The sequence below is a fragment of the Bombus flavifrons genome, chromosome 10 (genome assembly GCF_040668555.2).
Source record: "Bombus flavifrons isolate JBK064 chromosome 10, iyBomFlav1_principal, whole genome shotgun sequence".
NCBI lineage: Eukaryota > Metazoa > Arthropoda > Insecta > Hymenoptera > Apidae > Bombus > Bombus flavifrons.
In genome coordinates, this window is record NC_138451.1 from 13,419,252 (window position 1) to 13,432,662 (window position 13,411).

The 13,411-nt window shown below is 37.6% G+C and overlaps 1 protein-coding gene across 2 annotated transcripts in view; it reads right to left on the reverse strand.

The window, feature by feature from the left end:
• LOC138184230 (trafficking protein particle complex subunit 1) overlaps positions 1-13,411 on the reverse strand; it is a 147,566-nt gene that overhangs the window by 93,235 nt on the left and 40,920 nt on the right. The gene's annotated exons all lie outside the window — the stretch shown is intronic.

Here is a 13,411-nt window from a genome sequence, read left to right on the forward strand (position 1 = left end):
TTTTGCAAAGACCATAAGCTCGCGCCGCATGTTATATGCATGCTCATAGATGCGTATATAACAATGTTTAATGAATTTGGAGATCCACGATATCGAAAGAATATGATGTAAATCGTTCGACGTTTTTCCAATTTCATCGAAGACTCTATTGTTAGCGCGTTTTACATATTTATATACTTCATGTAAAATTCTTCGGAATGTTTAACGAGCAAACTTTCCGAAACTTTTGTATTTTTTCTGGAAAATGAAAATTCCGCGATATAATTTGAAAGTTTAAATAAAGGCGAAAGAATTATAAAAAGCGCATGTTCGTTAAACAGAAATATTTTTCCCAGGACTGGAATACCGAATTCTTCAGAACGAAAATATTTCTCGATGTAACGCAGTTTTACCGCAAGAAACACACACACCTGCAAATTTAATTCCTCTTTCTTCGTTTCTATCATTTGTCGATGTTCTTGCATATAGCTTCTGTTTAATGAGGTTATTATGAAAGATAATATACCTAATTTGTCTTCAACATCAATGTTTCAGCGATATCTCATAAACTGTAGCCTTGGTAGTTGGTGTAAGAATTTTGCAAGGTGCTTTTTATGTTAGTTTAGTACAAGCTCGGTGAAAATAACTTTAATTTACTACGAGAAGCTTTAACTTTCTAGCTTCATACGACATTTTAAGTATTTAGTAACGTATTCGTTTATAGAATATATTATTCTAACGCTTTTTACTTATGGTTACTACAGCGTACATGGTTGCATTTACAGGACAGGGCGTAGTCATAGGGACATAAACTTTGTAGGAACTCGCCTTCTTTTTCTCCGTTGTTTTCCTACGCTCAACCATGCGAAAGATATGCCGCGTCCCAATTGCATCGCCCTATATTACATTCTTTTCTAGTCTACATACAAAAAGTATTGGCACGGTGTAAACGTCTACTCTAGGACACAAATGTTTACGACTGTCGTTGATTCTAATTAGTTGCAACCGATTACGTTATTCGTAGCTATAAGATTCAACGAACAAATAATATATTATTTACTATAGTAAACTACCGATATTAACTTTTTGTAAAACCATGTCAGTATTTAAGAATATAGATTTAATTTACTTTTATTTTATTTTGAAACAAAACTCGATATCACGTAGAAAATTCTGAAAAGTTCGGGTTAGAAGTTTAAAGTAGATTCCGTATATATAGGAATGGAAAATTCTAAAATTGTTTGCACGGAATTATTCGCTGTGCTCGTGGTAAAATAATAAAATAACGTTGCTGAACTTATAAATGAGATTTCGATAATGCAGTTAATATCTTGACATTTTTCTGACTAAAACTGAGAAATTATTATATCGGTAACAAAAATATTTTACGCGTTAAATTATCGAAGATAACGTGACGCGGAACATGACGCGAGAGAATAAAAAAATTATCGAAGATAAAGATATGGCGTTAAATTGACACGACTGCAAAAATGATGCGTGCCGTTTGTGTGCAACGGCCCTTCGGTGTAAAATCGCTGACTGTAAGTAGGATTTTGAAAGAGGAGAACGATAGTAAAGATAGGTAAAAATGGTAGCGAGAAAAGTACCGAAAAAGGAAAATTGAGAGAAAATCCGCTCGCACTCGTACGAACCTGGACACCATATGTTCTTCCGAGGAAAAATCCTTGAAGGCAGCGGGACAAAAGAACAGAAAGCTGAAGATGTCTAAAGAAATCCGGACTGAGAAAGTTCAAGGGAAGAAATGGAAAAGATTCTTTTACAAACTCTTACGCTTATACTTGTTGTATATTTTGAATAATTTACAAAATAATTGTGCGCGTATGTTTCAACTAAAAAGACTCTATGTTTTCAAACGGTATTTTATACCTGTATTATTTGTATATTTCTTATACATACACACACGCGTGCACAAATTCATAGCGATTTCACGTATCAATAGTTACAAGTCAATTATCTCGAATCGGATCGATTCATTGTGCCCGATTCATCGCATTCGCGGCAATCTTTAATCGTCGTCTTGTCTGAAATCTCGATCAGAATAATGAATTCATTTTCTGCGCGCTTTGGTCGCCAGCGCACGCTCATATTTTTAACGTGTTCAGAATTCGGGAGGAGAAATATTCTTTCGCGCGACCAGTTTTTCTTATCTCTCATTTCGATGCTTCACCCTGGCTGCGTTTTGTCATCTGAAATGGTTATCGATTGTGAAATCCACAAAAATACTTTCATATTTTCTGAGCAAGAACGTGTCTTCTCAGTTTTCGTATTGCTGCATTTCCTACGCTTCCAAAACAGCGATTTATGTGTAAGAGAACCGTGTACACATAGAAAAGTGAAAAATCTTCTTTTCAATATGTGAACTGTAGTCGCGTCACATTTTCGTTTCGATCTGTTAATTGCATTATTATTAATGAATGTTGAACTCTGTACATAAGGAAATCACTCGATAACACATGGTTCGAAGTTCATACCACGTTAAATTTTGAAATGTGATCAGATCCGTATATTTTTCCTATAACCTCTTTGACATAAATTAGTAATTTTCCCGTTTCACTAAAAGTTCATTTTTAGGATAAGTTTATCAAATAGTGTACAGCTTCTTACGAACATTTTATCTGTCAAATTGATCGATGTCTGAAATCAATTGATGTCTTTACCGTCTATATATTCCATTAGAATTTACAAGACAGTTTTACAAAATTCAAGCCACTTATAATAATCTTATTACCGTAGCATACATTTAGGCAGTCTTAATGTTAAGCTTCGGAGATCAATCGCTTCGGTATGAAATCACAATTTTATTTCGTTTTTTCTATCGATCCTCCAGTTCTGAAATAAGACTTTTGTTCTTTAGTTGTAGGGCTCTTTTATCTCCGGCAACTACTTTGATATATTATTGATATGTTACTACTACTACTTTAAAATATTATTTGATCTCTTCTTTTCTTTTTATCGCTCATATATATGCTATGTTATGTCTTTGGTATTATTCAGGAGTATGTGTATGCTTTCGCATTCTTTGAATTTTTCTTTGATATTTTGAAGTTTTTGTAACTCTGTGAAGTAAAATGGATAGTGCTCAAAGCCACAGGCATATTTCATGTCGTACACATAAAGCAACGATGGAACCCAATGGTTTCACTGCAAAACCACAGTCAAAGAAATGTACGAATAACGCGTCTTTAAAATTTGCATTACTGGCAGGTATTCTTTAGTGTCTCGCGAAAGTAATACTGAATCTAATGGCTTACGAAACGTCCTAATGATAAAAACACAGCCCAACGATATCAATTGCCAGCTAAATGCGAATAACGTTTTGAAAGGAACACAATCATTTTTTATGGCAAAAATATAAAGTATCCGATTACGATCACGTAGATTTCGTAGAAAAAATGATTGAATTATCGAGCGCACACAGCAGGTATAATTTTGAAATAGGATCGTAGAATATTCGATCGGTTTAAGTTGATTGAATTTCTTCCGACCGCGGACGGTCTTATTTGAAGAATATATATCGCGAGCCAGCGAAAATTCTCGCATTTTCAATTTCCCCTAGATACGTACGTACTGTGTAACGGGCATTCAACGTATCAAAAGAGAGAGAGAGAGAGAGAGAGAGAGATGGAGAGGGAGAGAGAGAGAGAGAGAGAGAGCACGAGGCGGGAGCGGAAGAGAGAGTAAGAGAGTGTCGAATATCGCATTCATTGAACCTCAGCGGTAAAGGGAGAGGTGCAGAAGGACAGAGCATACTTTCATTTCGCTCCGCTTTTCATTTCGAGTTGGAATGACAAGGGGCGTGCACTACAGCAAACACAGAAATACATTTTCTTAATGTAGTTCTTTATGTACGGGACCACAGAAAATACTTGTTCCCGCTGTGGTGATGCTAGCCGATGGGAGACCCATTACAAATGCAATTAAACTTTCTGTCGAGGAACGTCGCCTGGTATTAGTTTATCAAGAAGAGATTCACTCTGTCGAATGTTAAATAACTTCTGCTAAAATGAAACACATACTAACGTTCCATTTCTACGTTTTGTAGCTAATAGATCCTATTTCTCTCCAAATCGAACCAAAATATTGCACGCATAATGTAGCCGTTGCTATCGTATTCATCGATGTTTCTAATAAATTCATAATTACAGAATTAGAACAAATTTCGAATCACTGTGAGATTTTAGACCCAACAGTTTTTCTTAATGTAAGCGTCATTCGAAGCATTCAAACTTTTTATAAAGAAATTAATACCACGAATCAAGGCTCCTTTCAATTTTTTACCACGTAAGTGCAATGTTTCGTTCGAACGCATGTTTCGTTAGGACGTATTAGATTTTTGAAAAATTTCAAATAGACTCCAATTTTTAAGTACTTTCGAAATGGTTGGTTTGTGGTGTTTGACTTTCGTGTCACGAATATTCATGCCAATTTATGTTTCACTTGAATAAACATGGAGAAGTAATTTAAATGCATACAGTAATTAAAGTTAGGAAGAAACTGCGGGATCTAACTTAATGCAGACAAGAGGGACAATAGCGGATACCTCTGAGAATTATTTACACGTTTCTGTGAATGTAAACAAAATAAAAGTGTAACTGGTATATTAAAATATGTAAATACGAAATAAACTATAAAGTAAAGAATAGTTTGCTAAGAAATTTCTCGAGAAATGTTCGTTAGTAATCCAATTTTCCTACTATAAACTATTAAAATATTTACTACGTTTTCAAAATTTCGCAGCTATGTTTCATCTATAAATATTCATTTTATACGATATAGTTGTATAAAAGTCATTCTTCCGTAGAGATGTTTTTCTTTTGCAAGGCAAATACGAATGCGAGGAACAAGTTGCGCACAAAGAGAGTCGCTTGTTACGAAGCTCGTGTTTACCGTAGAGTGAAAGTTATTCGGCTCGGTAAGGCGCTGTTCTATATCGCTAAGGAAATTAGTTGACGTGTTATTTACAGTAAAAACAGAGAACAAACTAAAAATTTCGTTTCTGCGAGTTTCGTGCCGGTTGCATTCCTATGTGATTACATTTACGAGGGTACGCGACTAAGCAGCTGGATTTGTTCAAAACACACATAAAAAATAACGAAGCTCCTAAGTTAATATGAAGTTGTTTATCGCGTCTACTTCGAGCTGATTAAAATGAATAATTATCGTTTCTAAACTACCGACGATACGTATAAAGGATTAAATCATAATACTTAATATGGATTATGATCCATATCCAGATATCCATATCAGATATATCCAGATATGGATATGGATTTGTTCCAGAAAAAGATTGGAGATCTACCTGATAATAAATACAACAAAGCTGTATCCAAAACCTTAAAAAGAAGTTGTCGAAAGCTGATTGTCAGGTAACAGGTGCTTAATCGTGTAGAGGATAGTTGGTCGTGTGATTTAAATGACGAGATTGTTCGATATTGAAACTGTCAAATATATTTTTAAATAATTAATAAATACAGAGAATGCTAAGACGCTCGGTACCAAGGATTCGCTAAAGACTGTGTACAGATCGCTAATAAGATCGCTCGAGACTGAGACTGATAAGCTGATCACCTTACGTTTGCGTTCGTCTATTTATACTGGTCGGTGGAGTACCGGAAAATTTAAATTTGTCTTTGTTCGACGGTTGCACGTAGCGGCCAACCAGTACACTTATATACACTTACACCTATATCCATACAAGCATTTGTAATCACGTTTCTCGATTCAATAATTACACAGTAAAGTGGCATTAAGGTAGTGTTACATTTGAAAATTTCAAACCAACCAAACAAACGATCTCCGTTTGTTTGCTCGTTTTCGTCGCTTCTCAGAGACCGGATAACTAACGGAAGATGTCTAGTTTCTTAAGCTCCTATCCAAGTTAAAGAACAATCAGAGACAAAGACGACGACTGACTATTATATTTTCGCTAAAAGATGCAAGAAAGCATTGTAAATATCGACACTGAATAATTATAAAATATCTCGCAGTACCCATAGTAGAAGCAAGGTATTTTTAAAAAAGCTACAGGACTTACCGGGAAGCAGACAATATTTTATACATACAAACGGTAAAACTTCAGGTGATACGGTATTTCAAGATTTAACCTTATTTTCTGCTTCATCCTTTCCCCGTTCAGAAAGAACGCTTTTCATAAAAAGCTCGCCAAGACCGAGCTACCTTTGCCCGTATTTCTTCCTTCTCGACCTCGTTCTTCGATATCGCACAAAGGTGTCCAAAAGGAAAGGCGAAACAAAAAGGAAGACCGCGGATTTGTCGCGCGAGCGGATTCCCCTCCGATCTCGGGGCGGCGTAACGCCCCGAATTATTATACAGATTATACAAAAAGAGGCGGAATTTATTTAGAGAAGCCGAGCATCGTGTTCGACGTGGTTGCCCAGTCTCGTCACGTCGGCTAGTATTCTTATAAGGGAACACGGACGTAAGGTGCCGACAGGAGGATCCAGAACACTGGAGCGGAAAGAAAGAAATCGCTGGGTGGAGTTGATCCACGGAGAGGAGTCGAAGAAAGAGAGCGGAGAAGAAGGCAGATCGCGAGCGCCTCTTAAACTACGAGGAGAGAAGAAAAGAGAGACGAGGAGTACGTGTGAAAAATGGGAGCATGTCGCGCGAGTACCCGTTCCTCGCAAGACAACGAAGAAACAGATATAGCGAGGGGAAACAAACGACGAGCGTCTTTTGCCGCAAATACGAGTCACAAATCGCGGCGCATTCAGCCACCGCCACTCGTCGGGAATAATTGCTTTGCAAGATGCTCAAGGAACGACCACGTCTCCCTATATCCGCCTTTGTTTCGTTTCCTCCATTACCGCTCGTTTGTATTACTTCTGCGCTTTCTGTTCACATTATGTCGCGAGCTCCCGCTTACGCTCGTGCCGCGTCTCAGACTCGACTCTTTTTAATTGCTCTCGCCCGACGACTCATGGAAATTTTTAACGTTCCGCGATATTTCCATTCGACGACCTAAAGCCGCCAGACGAATTGCATCTTGATCGCATTATGCCCATACGTTTCACTCTGACTGGAAATACTGGTAGTAGAATTTTATGCTAGCGTCTCGCTATTTTCGTGGTTTTTTTTTTTTCTTAAGCGAAAGACCATATCTTAAGATCACCTTCCCCTGTGACACTTTATCGAAGAACATTAATCATTCCATTTCTTTATCGCACATTTACACCAATGTAACTATAGCAACGTTGTGAATACAGTATCGTGGGTCATAATTAAGATCTTGCTTACATCAGAGCATATTTCTGGTTAAATTTCAAGCAATAAGAACGAAGACTGGTTGGGAAAAATAAGAGTTGAGATAGATTTCAAATGTAACCTAGAACTGATGCTACAAATTTAAATACAAATTATACGACCTAATAAATTCCTGTTAGTTGCCATTAAATACAACGATGTAAATCAAAGAGTAACCACACGATAATTCGTTCGTCTTCCTACTTGTTTCGAAAATTATTTATTTCAATTATGGGCATCTACCCCTTTTACGAAAACCATAGCAAGTTCACATAGAAATTAGAATATATACATGTTATAAAAATTATCAAGATGCGGGGTAAATGAGGAGAGCAACGCGATGGTTTCACGTGATTCAGAGATAAGAAGAGGTGGCGATTTTTTAACCCGAGCAGGATAGGAGTAAATTACATGCCTGGAAACAAGGTTCGGTCTTACCGAGACCCTAGGTCGACGCTTAGGTATTTCCACAGAGCGTATAATCGCACGACACGAACTGGTAAATTTATTATTGCGTTCCGCGACGCGCGGTAAGATGGACAGTGCCGGCTTATCGCTACATTCTTCGCAAACGTTGCGAGACAATACCACGGTTTACGTAATTTAGGATATAGCCCTGTAGCGAATCGATGCAGGTCACAAAAGACAGCTACGAGTGCATTGCACGATATTTGGATCGATAGCGCTGACTTTGTTTTGCTAACTTGTAATTGATGCCGCCTAGATGCAAACGTTCTTACCGTTCTTCTCTGTAACAATTCTGTTTATTCGATCTACACGAAAAATTACAAACGTTGAACATTATCCTTAAACCTTTCGAACAATATACCAGAATAACATACAATTCACATTGTCTTCTTCTTAGTTCCATGCTTGTGTCTTTTTGATACTAGAGCGTGAATTATAGCCAGCTACTTCTTCCATCTGTAAGACGTATGATCATATATAGTGCTACGCTACTTGTCTAACATGAGCTTATTTAAATTTTTCTCGCACCACGTATCGTCGCGTGAATATTTTTTCTCGACTGCTCGTTTGAACATTATAATGCTTGTGAATTTAAGTGACACGCAAAAGACTCGCGACGGTCAATTTACACTTGTCGTGAGTTCATAAGTCATCGTTGCTGGCTCGACCCCTCGTACCATGAAATGCGCGCGTCATAAATTCACCGTACCTCCATTCTCAATTTTCAAACATTTTCTAAATTTTTATACGTATGTTACAACCTGTTGATAATACGCGATACGAATCTAAATTCCACGAAATTTGCCTATATTTCATTTATTTACCTGTATTTATATTTTTATAGAAAGTAAATCAATTATTTATTTCTTCCATTTCGTCTTAATCTTTCGTCCGCTACTCTATATAAATATCAATCCGCAGTTAAATATATGCTCAATTAAAAAATTTGTAGATATTTTGAAATTCGTCTTTTTCTACGATTAATTCATAGTTTCGCTATCCTACTACTATATTAATTTATGATGCACGGAGTCTATTAGAGCTTTTACGTGATATACTACGGAGCTCATTGAGTAATTTCATCCCTAATCGATTAATTATTTACATAATCGAATAGCCTATCACGAAGTTACAATAGAAGAACGTCTCCTTCTCGTTTCGCTATAAATATTATCGAATATTTCGAGGAACTAAGAATGCAGCAAAGGAAACGCTTGTATCGCTTTGAATCTATATTTGTCTATAATAGATGACAGGTACTAAACGAAATGTACATACGATCTGTTATAAAAGCATTTAGATAGTAATATATATCGTATATATGTATAGTATATCCCATGTTAACAGTACTTTTAAAAGATTACTCTTCGAAATGATTGAATATTTGTTATCAACAACGTCAATCATAAACGCCAATTCTCTTACCCCGTAAATCAAATTCATACGCATTCATATTTTACGGTTGTTTCCAAATGTTTCGAATTTAGTTTCTTTTTCCGGTTCCTCCACGCTCTCGAACTTTTATCGCTATCATAAATGTTAAATTTACTTTAGTCGGTATAAATAATATTATTCCATCGTTCGCTTTCTTTTGAAATATATTCTTTTGCAAACCGAAATCTTTTCTTCCTCTCTGTTGAATTAATGTATAACTTTCTTTTGGCTATTCGCCCCTTTTAGCCCTCTTCTTACAATATTCTTTTCACGTTTCCTAGGACTGCATCCTCCGATGGATCCTGCACCCTTCGTTTATCGTTTCTGTTAATTTATCCATGGCTCTTTTTAATAGAAAGATATTATCACGAACGTTAAGAACATGCATGCATGCACCCCTAGCCTACCGAATATATTTAATTCCGTCTCCGTTTATAATATCCATTTCATATAATATAGTATGTACTTATATCCAATTTAAGTGAATTATAGAAATACATATTTCAATTCTTCAAAACTAACGAACGAACGAAAGGTAGATATTTCGAATTGTTATATACAGCTGTGTTTATATTTGATATCTTCGCTGAATCAATTTTCAATCGACTCTAGATATTAATTTCCTATTTGCAATAATTGATGTTAAATGTTATTTACTCGTGGTTGCTAATATGATGAATTTGATTTATCGTGGGATCGTGCGAACCGCCTTTCTATCTGTTTGGAATGGGCACACTAACGGGAAAAGAGATGAGCGATTCTCGTGGGATACGCTGATTGGTAATTGGAATTTTCCGAATATCAGCCAATCGATGTGTTCAAAAAGGTAATCGAGGTTAAAAATTATACATAATACGGTAGCCAAAAAATTGGTACAGTTTCAAAAACGTGCTGATAGAAACATCAATTTCAACAACAACGGAAATAATCTAAGTATTCATAATAAATAGAGCACTTTACGAAACTCATAAAAGGAGATGAACTACAACAGAGCCTCCCATTTCCGAACTTCCATTATCCGAATACCTTAATATCCGAATGTTCTACCATCCATACAGAATGTCTGCTGGTAATAGATGTCTTTTCCTACAATATGTATTTTAGTACCTATCAGCAGAAAACGAAAATTACGAAGATGTGCATTTTCACGATGAAGACCGTTAGTAGGAAAATGTTTTCGCCCTCGATAAACAATACACATGCTTCATACAACTATACGTTAGTTGAAGTTAGGAAAGGTGTTCCTTAAACATAAAATATGAAGTTCTATAAAAAAGAAAAAAAAAAGGCGAGTTGTTCAACGAGCACGCATACAATTTCACTCTATTTATATGGAAAATATTTATCCAATTTCCCTAGTGTTTTTACATTTTACATTATTTATCTCGCATTGTACATATCAGCAATCTATGTCCTATGCGCTTGTTTTTTCGTGTACTACGCAAGAATACCTCGTCCCGTTGAGTGACTGCCGTTCGATCACGTAAATATTTTTCATAAATAATCCACATCGATTGCATGCGAGAATACCTTTGTTCCTTTGTTGGGAAAACAGCTCTCCACGGCGATTGTATTTTATTCGGTCACGGGGTTGCCAGTTGATTGTGCAAATTCTGTTTATCGGGAACGCGCGTAAATTCATGCGTGAATAATTTATGTTGGCCCGGCGAGAGCGCACTTTTGTCCTTTTGTCGATGGAAGGTTCGCAACGGCGATATTTTATTCCGTGCTGTAACAATTGTTGCTTGGCCGTCGTGAGAAATTTTCTTGCCGTGTCCCGACTTGTAAATTTATGTATAAATTCACACGTAAATAACGAGCTTCAGCATGGCTCTTTAGTAATCGAAATAATACTGTTCCTGTCGCAACGTCGCGCCGCAATTAAACTGCACTAAGGATACTTGATAAGCGCGCAAATAATTTCGACGTATTTTTACCACCAAACGTTATTTAGAAACGGCGGTAGTGACAAGAAAAAAAGAGGATAGGAGAAGCGAGATCTAAATGTAACGAGAGAACTAACGATCGGTGTACAGTTCTACCTTCTTAGTTCCTACTTTAGAAATCGAATTAACTTCTTCGCGTAAGGAGAAATTAATTAAGAAGCCCGTGCACGGTGCAATTCAATGTTCGTTACGCCACCGTTACAACGATAATGTTGATATATACGGGTCGCATTTGCGCTTTGTCGTGGTCATCTTGTGAAAAAACCATTAACATTATAAATGGATTAACTCGTTAAGCTTTAAAGAATGGTTTTAAAGAAAAAATATAGTGAGATATTCCGAAGCCGTAATATTTTCACGCAAAAGGGTAATCACCGTAACGATGATCCAAAGATGTTTGTAGAAAAAAGGAAGAAACATAAAATATTTTACTTTGTTAAAATATTATATCCGTTATCATTTTCCATTATATTTTTCATAGACGAATAGATAGTAAGCGTATTATGTAATAATGTTTGGTGAAATTATCGTTTCAATCACATTCTTTTATTGTTAAAATTATATTGTAGAAAGAAGATAGCGATGACAGCCATAATAAACGTGCACACACGCAATACGAGAATAATTCCTACAATAAAGTATAACAGTACGATAATTAACCGTAATAGCACGACTGAGAGAAGAATATCCCACATCTCAAAATGCTCATTTATCTCCCGTGGCAACTAATTTAATTCCTCAAGGTATCCCTCGAGACCTAACAGAGCGAAGCATCAAATAAACAACGTTTCCGTTTCATAATGACACAAGCACATCGTTACGAGTTGGCCACAGCACCAATTAGAAAGAGCAGTCATGCCAACACGAACTGAAAGCAAAAGAGAAGAAGAAGAAGAAGTGGAAATACGAAAAAATATACGTAAACACAGGCGAGCTCCTTAACGACGTCCTCGCGAAGCTCGAAATTGTCCGTAGTTGCGATTCACGAATTATTCAAGCCACAGTGTGGTGGCCAGTCTCGAGGAGAGAAACAGTGTGAGAGAGAAAGAGAGAGAGAGAGAGAGGAAGAGGGAGGAGGAATGGAGCCATTAACAAAGCAGTCCTTACGTAGAAGATGGAGAGCCAGGTCAGCGGACCCGCGGGGTCGGCGAAAGAAAATCAGAGGGCAACATTACCATTGTACGTACACAACAACGAGTCGCAGTAGGACAATTGAACGCGCGCCTACGCTGCCCGGGGTCATGGAAATACAACACGAATGCAAGAGGTGCGGTGATAAAGAGCACGTGGCAAGAGCACTAGCTGCGGGCCATTTGGAATCGGGCTCATTTGACGATTGAGCCGATGCCAGGATGCCGCGGGCTTCGTTTCAAAAAACGGGACTAGTTCACACGCGCAGGACCATATCTCGCACTCACGCCCTTCTCCGCTTTTAGATCCACACGTACGAATAAATATATGCACACGTGCCTATTTAAACACGTACATACATGTATACATACGTAGACATACGTATACGTGCGACACATCTGGTACAGCGAGCGCAAACATTAAACGCTAGAACATTTTGTTGGAATACTGGTCCGAATCTTGCATGTACGAACACTTGCAGCCATAAAGGAACTCGCGCCAACGATTCACCGAACACCGTGAACACAGACACGACCAGATATACTCCAGATCAGTTCTCCCTGCCGCTGGTCCAGAATAGACGAACGAGCAAATGATCTGGTTTCGTTGAAGAGGCTCTGCCCGCTGCTGAAGCTAATTATGACGAACTTTCAACGAGGCGCGGCTCGGTCGAGAGATAGAAACTTATTCGGTGCGCTTAATTTTCCCATGGGCAGTAGTAGTCAGCTCGTGCAACAGCGTCGCAACATTCGACGAGCAGTTGGAAAATCGCGCGAGAACCTCGTAATACGCGTACGTACCGTACGTATGATACATCGTTTTACGAAATGGAGGAGTTCGAATTGCGCTGTTTACGCTGGCTTACGGTAGAAAATATCGTGTAACTTGTATTTACGAGGGAGAGAGATTGGTCGAGAGAGCTACTGGCGGAATTAGAAGTATCGCTTGCGTGAGATTGCAGCGGCGAGGAGAGGCCGAGAGTAGCAAGCACGTTATTAAGGGCGAAACTAATTTTGATCTCCGGGAATGAATGAATTACCGTTATGCACGTTTTGTTATTAGTTTTAGGAGTTGGAATGGAATCTGGCAATGTTGGATGACGTATCGTAATATTGTCGCAGTAAGAATGATTCAATTTCTGTGTTTGGGCAATGTTTTCTATTTGATTA